Raw genomic sequence first — 14,744 nt, 5'->3', positions numbered from 1 at the left:
TGATCGAGGGACCGTCTGAGCATGTGCGGAGGTTTGGACGCCAGTGAGCACGCGCACTCAGCAGGCCTGCGGCGGGTAATGACTCCAATGGAAACCATGGAACGAACCTTGTGAGCAACTGTGTGCATGCTTGTGTGTGTGAGGAACAGTAGCTCAGAGAGAAGTGGAGGAATGCAGGGGTGGAGGAATGGATGAATGGAGAGAAGCTGGGGTGGAGGAGCGGAGGGGTGGGGCGCTCTAGCCCCGCCCCCTATATCTCTCACTTCCTCTCTGCAGATAAGAGATTACAACCATCAAGGGAGTGAGGAACACTGCAGCTATATTACATTATATTACATGACGGAGCCGCTCTCACGGGTTATGGAGGTTGTTATTGATCATTTCAATTAAAAGTAGATTGAGTGAGTGAGTGAGTGAGTGAGTGAGTGAGTGAGTGAGTGAGTGAGTGAGTGAGTGAGTGAGTGAGTGAGTGAGTGAGTGAGTGAGTGAGTGTCTGTCTGTCTGTCTGTCTGTCTGTCTGTCTGTCTGTCTGTCTGTCTGTCTGTCTGTCTGTCTGTCTGTCTGTCTGTCTGTCTGTCTGTCTGTCTGTCTGTCTGTCTGTCTGTCTGTCTGTCTGTCTGTCTGTCTGTCTGTCTGTCTGTCTGTCTGTCTGTCTGTCTGTCTGTCTGTCTGTCTGTCTGTCTGTCTGTCTGTCTGTCTGTCTGTCTGTCTGTCTGTCTGTCTGTCTGTCTGTCTGTCTGTCTGTCTGTCTGTCTGTCTGTCTGTCTGTCTGTCTGTCTGTCTGTCTGTCTGTCTGTCGCTCTCTGGTAGTGTGTTTGTGAGCATTACATTGGGTCGATAACGTTTCTTGTTAGGTTCCTTTGTGCTTTGTTGAATGAATTTATAGGGGGGGGGGGGGGGGGGGGTTAGACACTTCCACATTCTGCTCGTAGGAGAGTGAAATGGGGCAACGTGCCTGTATTTGCAGGGCATACACAAACACACCAGGGCGGATTCAGGCCAGAGCCTCTAGCACCTGCTGGTAAAGCCTCATCAGTGTGAGAGATGTCGTACATCCCTTTCAATAATACACTCTGCTCCTCACTCATCACTGCCCTCCTCACAACATCTCCTCTCTCTCTCAGGCGCACACACACACACACACACACACACACACAAGGAGGTGCGGAAACGGAGAGGGAGAACGTGCTAATGTGTCTGGGTTTAGCGAGGCAGGTGGTGATGGAGGGAGCTAACAGCTTGGAAAACGACAAGTCCGAGCCGAGCGTTCTGTGGCCGCCGATCCTCTCCTCACCCTGTCTCCACGTGTACGCGACGCACAGAGCGACTTTATTACGTATGTTTATTGGTTAGTATCGCCTTGGAGGTTTGTAGCGACCGCAGGCCGTACGTTTGCGTTGGCCGTTCTCCAGCGCTTCATCCTTGGGCGACGCCGCTCCGGGTGACGCTGACCAGTGGAAAATCGTCACCAAGATTACTCTGTGTGAAGCACTCATACCAGCGTGACGCCCACTACCATGCCAGTACCGTGACAGTGGCATGGCTGGGTCGAGACGGGCGTGCGACTCAAACAGTGTCCGGTCAGAAACTCAGTGATGGGCAGTGCAGAGCGGACTAACTCTTGGATTCACTGCGTACGTCTATTAGGGGACGTTAAAGAGTCAGTGAACGTAGGTGCTTTTTTAATGAAGTATGTGATGAGTGTACGTTTGACTCTGTGTCTGCCGGGATACTGGAGGTAGGTAGTATTCTTTTACAGAGATGTGTATTGGTGTGATTTATTGGTTGGAATCCAGGAACTACCAACTACCTCCCCCAGTGTTGGACAGCATGTGAGTGTAGTGGGGTCAAGGGTTATCTGCTGTAATGGAGAATGGTTGGGTCCAGGTCTTCTGGGGGCGTCTGGTCTCCGTTTGGGAGTGGGGGGAGGGAGAATAGTTGCTAGGCCAATAGGGACGGAGGACACTGCATGGGGGGGGGGAAGGGGGAGAGAGAGAGAGAGAGAAGGAAAAAGGGAGGTAGTGAAAGGGCAAGAGGAAGCGAGCGGAAAAGTGGGAAGGACGGAGCAAGAAAGAGTGGAAGAGGGAGAAAGATGGTGAGAATGAGAGAGGGGGAGGATATCACATGCTGGTTCACACACACTATCCGTTCCCCACTGTTGCATGAGTCTCTCTTTGGGACAGTGAGTGAGGATCATGTGAGTACACACACACGCGCGCTAAAACGGGAGACGGCGTGAATGATGTGGCTGGTGGCCTGTGGCCTCTGCTGTAGATTCCCAAGATCGCCACTACTCATCCCAGGTGGAGCGCCTGGGCCGCGTGGTTCTCCGACATTTCCCTTTTCACACGCTCCTATTATTCTTCGCTGACATTTAGATACAGGATGTTTGTTCTTTGTCTTTTTTTCCTCTCTCTCTCTCTCTCTGATGATTTGTTTGTATTTGTGTGTGTGTGTGTGTGTACACACGCGTGTACGGTGTTCGCACCTGTGTGGAACCTACAGTTTGTGTAAACAAACCCGAGAAACTGCTGCCGTGGTAACGTCTGGACCTGGTCTCTGGGTCCGTCTTCCCATCTGTGTGTGTTGACATTTTCCGGGAGGGGGAGGACCCGGCACATTCCATTCAGCCCCTTTTTTTTTTTTTGATTCGTTCCGCTTCCATGGAAACAGCACATCGGGAGGTGTAAGTCCTGCCCCCGTGGGTGGAGGGTCGATTTACCTGCAGGAGGGCCCGTGTATGGCGCAGTGCCGTCAGCGGAGGGGAGCGGGGTCACAGAGGTCAGCTGGATTCGCGCAAACAGGCAGAGAACCCGCGTTGCCCCTCTGTATGCGCCACAAAACTGTTGACCGGATGCTGGTAGGCTCGGGGTTTGAATCGGGGTAAACTGATCCTTCCAGCAACAAGCGGATGGTGGCGGTGGAGGTAACAGTGAGGCACTGTGTTGGGTAAAGCCTTTTGCACTGGTGTGTGGGATTATCTGGTGGGTGTGGTCTCGTAATGGCATGGCTGATTAGGGTCTGCTGGAGCGCTCTCTGATGTCTCGTAAGATTATGGCTGCTTGCTTTTTGCCTCTGGACCTGTGCTGCCCTCTGATATGCCTGCTCATTAATGTTTGATGGCTGTACGTTAGGGCTGTCTGCCTGCTCACACACACACACACACACACACACACACACACACACACACACACACACAGACAGACAGACAGTGCTACCACCCCTCCAGACACACTGGTTGAGGCTCATAAAAAAGTCATGCAGTAGACTCAACCCAAAAGCACTGAAGGTGGGTATTTATTTGCATGTCCGATTAAAAGATTTCTGTATATTGGTGATGTCCTTGTCTCAGACAGTTTATAGGCTCAGCCTGCTAGACGCGCTTGATTAACCGCAACTCCTTTCTTTGGCTGTCCGTTCAATGTCAGCTTTGTTTTAAGTAATTTTTACTGTATGTGAGACTTTACTGTATTAGAGGTAACTACCACACTGCGTTCACTTTCTGCCCCAAGCTAAATCTAATAATTGATCTAACTGCACTGTTAAAACCTAACGGTATTGTTTGGGCATTTCAGTTTTGTTTGCCAGTCCTGTGTTTCTGTTGACTACACATACTGAGAGGAACTCTAGTTCCCTCTGTTGTTTTCAGACACCCCCCATCGTGGGAGCTGTCATGTGGTAGTTTTTCTTGCTGACTTTGTGGTGTGCGGCGATGGTTCGTTGGCTCCGAAACCAGTGAAGCAGAGTGTGGCCAGTAGCAATCAGCAATAAACACTGCAAATGGCAGAATGGCGTGACTGAGCCTTTAGGAAATGTGTGTGTGTGTGTGTGTGTGTGTGTGTGTGTGTGTGATTAACCATCTCGGCTGAGCCTGGGTCATGCATCCCCCGGGACGGAGGAGAAGGGACTTGTTTATTCCGTCTGCACTGTGAGAACAGTACATGCCCTCACCTATGGCCACAGTCAGTCTGAAACCAAGGTGCACACGCCCTCACACACACACACACACACACACACACTCACAGTCACGTACACTTGGGGGGGGGGGGGGAACATAACTATTACCATACAACCATAGGGGATTATGCAAATGTATGATAATAGGAGTGGACATTACAGCAGGAATACGCTACCCCTGTACGCTGACCTGACAGGTGGATCTCCCACCTCAAGGCTGTGTCAATAACGCTGTGTAATGAGACAGTAACTCAGGACCTCACTGTTTTTATAGTGATTGCCCCTGGGGCAATGCCTTGTTGTGTTTGCCCTGTAAACCCTCCCCCCAGCACTCCGTGGGGTTGGATAGAGCTAATTTTGTCCCCTCCCCTGCCCCAGCGAAGCCCCACCCCTGCCCCACCCCTGCCTGCTCCGTAGGGAGATTATTGGAGCGTGTGGCTCCCTTGGGGGAAGATTTGTGCCTGTGCTGCATCACGGGCCTAAAAATACCCCAGTGTTGTTCTGCGTCCACACACACACACACACACACACACACACACACACACACACACACACGAGACACCCACCAGGTCTTCGGGTGGACATGGCATGGGAGAAGCTGTCTTGTGATGTCCGGGGAGGGCTGGTGCTTTGCTCCCATGCTGCTGCTGTTCTTGTGAGATTTGCGTTTCGCTGAAGTTACCGTGGTAGCGTTTCACACGCATTTCTACCCTTGGGTGACTGAGGTTCGCCTCACCAAAACAACAGCCCTGCTTACTCACAACATCACAAGGCACAGTGAAGTTTACTTCCAGAATGTCGCATGGTTTCAGCTGTGGTGAGAGACCAGGAGGGCAACAGTTTTCTCGGCTTGTTGGTGAAGGGGCATCGGTGTGTGCAGACAGCTGCTCCCTGCGCTGGCAGAAGTGTCGGAGGCCCCGCCAGCCTGTCGACACGGTCCGCCCGCAAGCTGTGCGCAACGTCGGCGTGCGTCACCGTCTCCTTCCTCCCCATGCGGACAACGTGCACGTCTAATTGTGGTTCCGGCATTGTGCGTTGCGTTCTCCTCACAGAGCTGTACTGAGCGTCCTGTAGAAGTCAACGGTTCGTAGTCACTTGGCACTGGTACCATGTTTTTCATGTGAAATCTGTCCCATCCTCCACCAATGCTGGCATGTGTATGTGTGTGTGTGTGTGTGTGTGAGTGAGTGAGTGTGTGTGTGTTTGTGTGTGTGTTTATAAATGAATCTATGCAAGTGCATATATCTGTTTTGTGCTCTCTCTCTCTCTCTCTCTGGATGTCTCTCCTGCCGTGTGTGTGTGTGTGTTTATAAATGAATCTATGCGAGTGCATATATCTGTTTTGTGCTCTCTCTCTCTCTCTCTCTCTCTCTCTCTCTGGATGTCTCTCCTGCCCTGTGTGTGTGTGTGTGTGTGTGTGTGTGTGTGTGTGTGTGTGTGTGTTTGTTTAGGTGACCTTGTGGAGGGGTGACGTGTGGAGGTAGCTGACTTATGGTTACCATGCTCTCGCTCGCGCTCGTGCTCTCTCTCCCTCCCTCTCTCTGTCTCTTTGTGTGTGAATGGCTGTTCCTTTGGAGTGTTTCAGAGTTCGCAGTAGCTTAATGAAGGATAACTTCAGCTACTGTGCCTGCGTTAAGTGACTGTGATGGTCCTGACAACAACTCAGAGCTTCAGAGGGAAAGTCCCAGTGCATTCCCCCTGTCTGGCCAATACCGCTGTGATGGGGGAAGACACTCGCACAGTCCCACCCTGGCTGGGCGATGGAGAGATCACCAACGAAAGAGAGCCGCACTGGGCTTCCTGTTTCTCTGACTGCTCTGTTCCTGGAGCTCACGTGTATCAGGCAGTTTTGAGTTACCTCAGTATTAGCGACTGTACTTTAGTGATTTCTGAAGTTTTTGGACTGGAAAGCCAGTCAGGACTTACAGATGGCTCAAAGAAGCATTGCATGCTCTCTCTCTCTCTCTTTCTCTCTCTCACTCTCTCACTCTCCCTCCTTGTGTGTATAGTAGTCTTGGCCTGGGTTATGTGCCATGTGTTAGAAAGGCATGCTGTGTTAAGCTAGGACTGGCCTGAGCTCTGTCTCGTGTAGACTCCTCCACTGTGCTTCTGCTCCTTATAGTAGTGCTGCCCTCAGATCTGTCTGTTCTCAGATAGCTGTGTGTGTGCGCGCGCGCACGTGTGTCCCATTTTTCATCGGAACTGCCTTCGTGTGTGCCGTAAATGTTTTATCGTCCTTGGAAATGCCGTGTCGTTTGCGTGCGCGTGTGTGTGTGGGTGGGTGGGTGGGTGGGTCTCATGTGCATCTGGTACGTGATGGTGTGTAGGTTTAGAGATGAGCGCTTGGTGCAGCATTGCAAACGTTGGGTGGAGCATTTCTCTCCCTCTCTCTCTCTCTCTCTCTCTCTCTCTCTCTCTCTCTCTCTCTCTCTCTCTCTCTCTCTCTCTCTCTCTCTCTCTTTTCTTCTGTCTCTCAGTCCCTCCCTCTCTCCTCCCATCCCCCCCACTCCTCGTCTTTTGTGTGTCGTTTAAGGACACCCTCTCCGCTCCGTCGGGAAATCTCCTTTGTGTGGCCGATGTCTTGCGGCCCCGTGGAAGGCCAACAGGAAATGAAAGCTCAGGGTAGCGAGGGACTCGTAGGTGCTTGGGAGGCGCAGGGTGGGGTCCGGTCTGTGCTGCATATGAAATTTCACACCCCAGATGCCTTTTTTTTGCAGATTTGAGATCATCCAAGTCGTTTGGTTAATAAAAGTCATAACCTTGCTAATGGAGACTGGGACACAGGGCTGTTTGAAATGGGGGGGGGGGGGGGGGGGGGGGGGAATCCTGGTTTATTCCTGGGGTGGGGATCAGGGATGTGAAATACATGAAGTCCTCACATGTTACATCACCCCTGTTTGTTGTAACCCCCCAGAACTGCTACACACACACACACACACACACACACATTTTATAGAACCTCTGTAGAAGCTTTAAAACTAGTGCCAGATCTCAGCTCGATGCTGTCTCGTTGTAAAAGCCCCCACCCAGAACCTTTCCATTACAGCTGGTGAGAAACTTGAAGTCCCACGTTATCCCCTGCCTCATCTCGCCAGTCCGTAGAGATGTTGCCTTTAAAAAAAACAACAACTGTGCTCTTTTAACTACGATTAGATATATTAGTTCTCACTGGTGCAATGCAGGTCACATCACAGTGCATCCTCTGTCATCTTCATGCCCTTGTCTCTTTGATGGAGTGCATGACTGCTGTATGCCGTGGCGTGGGGGAGGTGTGGGGCATGGTCCCCCCTGGCCTTTATGAGGCTAGAGTAATGAGCTAGAGTGGGAAGCGAGGCAGAAGTATTATGCGCCCAAACCGAAAAAGAACGTAGACGTGACGCTGTTTGGTTAGATAGCTTCTGCCATGTTTATAAAGTGCTAAGCATGCAGAAAAATGCACATTCTGGGGGAAAAAAAAAAATCCCACAACCAACCATGGTCCAAAGTTGTCTTTTACGTTTGTTTTTTAAAATTCTTTTTAAATCACAACGATGTACGTGTCCGAGAAGCTTGCCGTGCAGTCCCTGAGAACACAACTGCCGTTTCCAGTGGGAAGGCAATAATGGGTGCGCGCCCGGAGAATGTCCTTAGCTCTGGGCCCTGTTGTCAAGGAAACCAGGGCCTCTCTCAGGAGAAGTGGCTCTGTTCAGAGCTCTGAGCTGGCTGCTTTCCAGCAGCAGTAAAGCACCTTTTCACCTACTGCCGTGTTGTTAATCCTGCCCTTGATAGAGAAAGCCCAGATCAGACCAGGGGCCCTGAATACAACCTCTGTATATATTTGCCACCTGTGCTTTTCTAAGACAATCAAACTTAAACCGGCATCTTAATGTTAAGCGGGAATCAAGAAAGCGCCGCTAATTGAAAAGCAGGTCTGCAGACGTTCTAATTACTGAGTGGCCTCGTTTGGTAGGGCTGGGTTTGTTTTTTTTGTTTTTTTTTTCCATTTGGAGCTGATCCACGGTGTAGTAGGGTGCGTGCGTGTGTGTGTGTGTGTGTTCTTGCTGTATGTGATGAAATGTAATGTGCATGCTTTTGAGGGTGTTCCAGTTCTTGTGTTTGTCAAAAGTAAAGCTTCCTTGCTCTTACATTCTGTTTTGCTGATCAAAACCTTGCAAACCTGTAAACAATGTCATATTATGTAGCCTAATAATAAATAGATTTGATTTGATTTAAAAAAGACTTACCAAATTCCCCCTGTCAGTAACTAATATTAACCAAAAAAAACTCCCGGAGAAGACCCACCTTCCTTTTCCCGCTGATATCCAGGCAAGAGCCTATCACATTGCAAGTTATTAAGCACTCATAGTTTTGACCGGTTGCCTTGGCTACAGGCCCACAACAGGAGATATATGCTTCAGTCCAGTTGAGGGCATCCATGCCAGCAATGGCTTCTGGGTAAGAGAGCAAATGGTGGGGTCATAGTGCCAAGTGTCTAACACCCGGGCGGCTGTTCAGACGGAGATTACGGCTGATTTTGCCCCTTTGTCTGAGTCTCCTGTTTGCTGGTGATAAGAAACAGAGATTGCCTGCTACTGGTCTCTGTGAGGCTGCTTTTACTGCGGCCACGTCTTGTTGACTGTGTGTGTGCGCGTGTGTGCGCGTGCGTGCGCGTGCGTGAGCTTGCGTACATACACGCTTGTGTGCATGTCAGTGTGAGTGCGTGCGTGTGTGTGCGTACGTGTTTGCCTTTGTGAGGCTCTTGTCTGTTTGGAGAGCCCATAATTGGAGTAATGTAGTGTGCGTTTTTTTTTTTTTTTGACAAGTACCCTGCTCCGGCTCTGGCTCTCTCTCTCCCCTCCCTCTACCTCTCTCCTCGCTATCCCCTCTCTATCTCTCTCTCTCTCTCTCTCTCCTCTGTCTCTCCTTTAGAGCCTGGTTTCGGATGGCATGGATGTCTTATCGAGAGTCCATTGCAGACTGTGGGTTTCTCTAGGTTCGTGTGGCCCTGTGTTAGCCACTTCACGAAGACCGTATCGGTTACCCTGCGTGCTCCCTGATAAAGGCGTCCAGTCAGGTTTCACCTCGCCCTCTCCCCTGGAGCCAGTGGCCATCAGTGCTCGCGTTAAAGGGCCACGCTGCATTATTACAGCCAATCTGGTGAGAGGAAGTGTGTGTGTGTGTGTGTGTGTGTGGGGGGGGGGGTGGGGGGTTGTGGTTGTGAGTGCACCCTAATAAAGTTGGCTAGAGGAGTTGCCGGCTCAGCAATTGTGTTGCTGTCTCCATGGAGACCCATGTGGAGGACCATATGTTGGAATAAAAGTGGACATTTATGTTCAACAAAGGTGTCTACAAAGCCACAGGCGCCCTCTGACCCCCAGGGCATGCTGGCAGTTCTGAGGAAGCCTCCTACAAGACCTCTGCCCTGCTAGTGCCATACGGAATGATCTGCGGTTTAATATACAGACTTGGCATGTGGGCAGGGTGCCTTTATATTATTAACATTCATCCTCATAATGCTCTGTGCTTGCTTACCATAAGTGAGCTAATTTTTCGGCTGTGCACTTAGACTCCCTCCTGGGAATTGTTTCTCAGCTCTTTCTCTGTCTTTACTCTCTCATTCTTTACTTTTCTCTCTCTCTCTCTCTCTCTCTCTCTCTCTCTCGCTCTCTCTCTCTCTCTGTAGGGGTCATGGATAGTCTGCCCAGTCTACAGTTCCGGGTTGCACGCGGATGAATTTGTACTGCCCTTTCCACGGGGCAGCAGGGCTCTCCCGCCTCTGCTCTGGGCTCATTGGGGGCGGGCAGAGGGGAGGTCTTAAAGCTTTAGCTCCGCCTCCTCTGCCCCGATCACAAAGCCTCCAGGGAAGGCAGCAGGCCATGTCTGATGGAGAGCTCTGCTCATTGTGTGCTCTGAAAAGGACCTGATTACAGTGTGGAGAGCAAAGGGGGGCAGTTGCTGGGGTAGGGGTAGTAGGGTGGGGGATGAGGCATGGCCAGGGGCGGGGGGGGTGTTGGGGTTGGCGGGGTAACGGGACATGACCGTGCGTTGTTCTTATCTCTTAACTTCGCCCGTGGCTCCGAGCAGGGGAATAAACAAAGAAGCTCCAGAAACATCCTCGTTGTTCAACATCCTGACTGCTTTCCTTGGATCACAATGATTTAACTCGCCCCACGACTTCGCCGGCGTGTGCGTACTGCAGCGCGCGCGTCCACAGCGGCGTGCGTTTAAGACCGACCGTGTTAACCGCCTTCTGTCCGAGTGATGGTTATGGTTCCAGTCCTGTGGGTGATGGGATGTGCTAATTCGCCGTGCTGGTCCAAATATCCGCTGAGAGGATTTGACTCCCTTGCTCGGCTGGATCAAAGGGCTGGCAGGGTGATGCGGAGCAAGACATCGTCTCCTCCCTGCCACCCTGTTCTGGGAAACGCGAACCTTGTAGCACAAAGGAGGCCGACAGAAGTGACATAATCACATCAGATACTGGCCGTGCTCCCTGCTGGTTCTGTCCATCTCTGCCAGACCTGTGCCAGCTTTGCTCTGTGTCACACTTTCTCTCTCTCTCTCGCTCTCTCTCGCTCATTCTTTCAATCTTTAATTCCCGTTCTTTTTTGCTCACTCCCTTTTTCTTTCGTTCCTTCTTTCACGTGCTGTCTGTCCTGCTCTGTGTGTCTCACCCTTGAGCTCCCTGTGTCTCATTTACTTCTCCATCAGCGCCCTCGTTCCTGAAGGCTGCTTCACATGCCGTCATGGCGCAGATGCCCACACCCACTGCTGCTACTCTGTGAGAGAATCTTCTAGAGTCTTCGAGTTAAATATAGTAGATGATAACCGGTGTCCATTAGGAGCGCTCTTAAGATAAAGAAACTCCCTCTCCTGTGTGTCTCCTTTATTTAGACGTGCCTTGGAATTTCCCTCGCCTAATCAAGTTAGTGCTGATTCGGTGAAAGACGGCTGTTCGTCATGTGACACGTGAATCATCTTTTTGGGAACACCCCCTTTGTTGACATAGTAGGTCCCACCTTTAGCTCTGGGTCACGCTAGAGATTTGCGGTTGGTGATGCACTGAGAAGATATCACAACGTTTGAAGACATTTCTGTTCCAATACGTCTCATTTACTTTCTCTAAGGTTTGCTAATACATCGGACGCGTTGTATTTAAAGAGTGGTGTCGCATTTCGAAAAAGGCATTTAAATGTAAATTGGGGACGTAGGAGACAGGGCGAGAGAGAATCTCTCTTTGATGAACCGTCTCTCTCTCTCTCTCTGTCTCTCCCCACAAAACACAGGCATGTGCACAATCAGCTGATGTTACAATGCCATTTTAATATAATATTGTGACACCGCTGTTATTTACAAACAATAGTTTTGTTAATAAAACACGCAGTCGGCCGGCATTCTACAGGTACTGACAGTAACGCTAAGAAAAATAACGTGCGTCGAGCCGCAGTGATGTATGTGAAGACGAGACGGTGATACAGCCGAACCCTGGTGGAGGGTTACGATCGTGCCTCTTACTGGGTGGATGTGTGTCAAGAGTTCTGTTTGTTTGAGGTGTTTAACACGGATGATGAAATGAAACATCATGAGCAAGTTCCCATTAGCTACTTTATATAAACATTTGGAGGAAGGAGGTGCAGGTGGGGGGAATGGGTGGAGCTTAATCCTGATCTGCTTGTCTGCTTACCCATCCTCTTTTCCCTCTCCCATTTCTCTCCCGTTCCCTCTCTTCCGCTCTCCACACAGTGGCAGTAAGCAACTTACCTCCTTTAAGCCTTTTGTCCTATATAAGATAGAGGAGAAGGGCAGGAAAAGAAAAGAAAGAGGGAGAGTGGAGTGAGAGAGAGAGGGAGGGAGGGAGAGGCAGAAAGCAGGCTTGGGGGAGACGATGCGCTCTCTCTCTCTCTCTCTCTCTCTCTCTCTCTCTCTCTCTCTCTCTCTCTCTCTCTCTCTCTCTCTGTTGATAGCAGGGCTGGCGTACGTTGCTGTGCGTGTTGTGGTTCTGTCTTGTCACTCTGAGACAAAGGCTGATTAAATCCATAGCCAGGGGCTGTTGTCCTTGGCTGCCTTCCCAGATGCAGCCCGACCACTGCCGCTGTGTGTACTGTATCTCACAACATATACTGTGTACAAGCCCCAGATAAGAGAGTACTTCTGAAAAACAAATGGACACTTCTGTTCATGGCACATATTTTTGGAACACGGCTTTATTAAATATTGCAACTCCCCCCCCAATTTGTGTTTCAGTCGGATTCAAATATAACAGGCTGTTTGCAAGCTGTGGAGAGGGGGACATGACATTATGGTCTGCGCTCTGGTTTGGTGTTACAGACTAAGTTTTATTACAAAACAAACACTATAGAGGTCTTTTCTTTAGAGGTATTGTGTTGCCATGGAAGCAATAACTCATGAACACACTAATGAATAATGACGAACTGGTTTCAGGCAAACTTGCTATGCACGTAAAGTGCGGTTTTGGGATAAAGGGCTATCGTCATGAGTTCGCTACTGTCTCAACGTGGCTTACTTCAGCTTGAAGGATAAACTCGGAGGCTTTCTTGACTCAGACACTGTGACACCGTGCCTCATTTAGCACGTCCACGGAAACACCAGTTTATTCTGGTCTATATCCTTCTCCAGTGGTGCTTCTTATCAAATGAAACTCTGCGTGTGTATTGTTGCCACTATCTGGGATTCTTGTTTAATTGTCACTGCTGACTGTCATTCAGTTTGGATCTTTAGGGATCTAACTACACAGTATAAAATAGTGTGACTTTTTATCCTTGATATGTCTCGGTTCTCTGTGTTTTTACTGTTCATTTGCCCTTCACATGTGTGTGCACACACACACACACACACACACACACACACAGACACACCTTGTTGAGTGTTGAAATAAGATTGTATCTTCAACACAATTGGACATGGTAGTGGACATGTTCAATTTATCTGACTGACCCAGATCATAACACTCCAGCACCGCGTCACCACCAGCTCCAAGACACCCCCCCCCCCCAGCCCACGTCTCTCCTGAGCAGAAACATGGAATATGACAGCAGCTCATAAACACACTTGCATTGTTCCTCCCAATTGGCCAATATGGATGAATTAGGTTGGACACCCCCAGGCATTACTCAGTTGCTGCGGTGCATGCTGGGATTTGGCAGGGATGGGATAGTTTGTCTCCTGGGTGACGCTAGCCCCCTGCTTCTCTATCTTGCTTGCTTTTCCTACCTGCAGAAGGCTTGCATGGCTCACGGAGAGGTGCACTACGACAGATGCCCCATGCTCTTTCTCCAGAGGGGGTGGGGGGGCGCGTTTGGGGTAATAATAGTGCTTGTGCATGTCCCCGCCACAGCTGGCTGGTTCCCAGGCCGTGGAGAAATGGAAGAATGGAGGGATGGCCATCTGTGTGGAGCTGGGGGAGGATGAGAGAGAGAGAGAGAGAGTGCAAGAGGGAGGGGTACTGGAAGAGTGCAAGGATGGAGGGAATGCAGAGAGATGAGTGGGAGGGTGGGTTTTATGGCAGCTAGACTGCTATGAGTCAGAGGACAGTGTCACACTCATGCAGTGAGGTTACACACACACACACACACACAAGCGCAGCTGGCTATGTTCCATAATACAGACACACAGCCACGGTGTATGAGTAAGCAAAGGTGAGTACAATGCGCAGGTACACAGGTGTGGGTGATTGCTGGGTGACTTGCATCACTTGGGGGGGATTGTGTGTTCTGTTCTCATTTAAAGAAAACACTCAAACACGAATATTGCAGAAGTGAAAGCTGCAAACTAGTGCTGTTAAAAGCCCCATCAGATCGTCTTTTCACCGTGTACAGTGCACGACGCTGCAACACGCGTCATCTCTCCAGAGTCACCCTCATATATTCTCTTAGCACCAAGGAGAACCAGCCATTAGCAACCGAATCGCTGTGTGTGTGCGCGCGTGCGTGTGTGTTAGTACCGTGAATTAGTTGGGTAACTGCTTCAAGTGCACCGAGCTGTATTCCATTTTCATACAGTTCAGTGATACCTTGCTTTATAGTTCGAATAACTCCACTGTCTCTGGGAGTCTGCGGTGAATGTGCGGGTGTGATGGGCTTTGGTACATATTTCAGTCTGCCGACACCATTCAGTCCCGTCGGTGTTGCATGTTTGCAAAACAGCTCTGCTAAGGACTTTAGAGAATGACTTTTGGCCTCTCTGAGAAAGAAGAACTGAGTCAATGAGCTGCACATTCCTCCTTTGCTGGTGAGCTTCAGGAGACGTTGGGTGTCCGTATACTGATTTGAAATCAGTTTAGCTGCTTGGGTCATTATGATTAGCATATTGAAGCTGATCCCGTGTCAGGTTATACCCCATTGGTGTTGCTCCTGGCAGCCTGTGGAATGCAACACTGGGACCAGTGTCTGGGAGCCACCCTGCCAGTGGCTAAGTCCCCTTTAAACCTTCATAATACATCACATCTTTCTCAGGAGATGCCTGAGCTGTGCCTCCAGGCAGGGGTGAGCCAGCTCTCTGCTGCACGGGCCAATGGGGCACGGTGCCGCATACTGTCTAATCAGAGGAAAATTAATGCCGTGTGCCGAGCAAAGTGGGTCACTCGGCTGATGAATAGCAAGGAGATGCGAGCAATAAAGGAAGAGAAACACTGTGGAGTGGCAGAGGAGACGGTGAGGAGACACACTGTGGAGTGGCAGAGGAGACAGTGAGGAGACGGTGAGGAGACACACACTGTGGAGTGGCAGAGGAGACAGTGAGGAGACACACTGTGGAGTGGCAGAGGAGACAGTGAGGAGACACACACTGTG

The 14,744-nt window shown here is 50.3% G+C and overlaps 1 protein-coding gene across 3 annotated transcripts in view; it reads left to right on the top strand.

The window, feature by feature from the left end:
* bcr (BCR activator of RhoGEF and GTPase) overlaps nt 1–14,744 on the top strand; it is a 65,554-nt gene that overhangs the window by 16,204 nt on the left and 34,606 nt on the right. The gene's annotated exons all lie outside the window — the stretch shown is intronic.

The sequence above is a fragment of the Electrophorus electricus genome, chromosome 6 (assembly GCF_013358815.1).
Source record: "Electrophorus electricus isolate fEleEle1 chromosome 6, fEleEle1.pri, whole genome shotgun sequence".
Taxonomy (NCBI): domain Eukaryota; kingdom Metazoa; phylum Chordata; class Actinopteri; order Gymnotiformes; family Gymnotidae; genus Electrophorus; species Electrophorus electricus.
The sequence above is the reverse complement of the archived record's forward strand: the minus strand, read 5'-3'. Positions and strand labels throughout refer to the sequence as shown.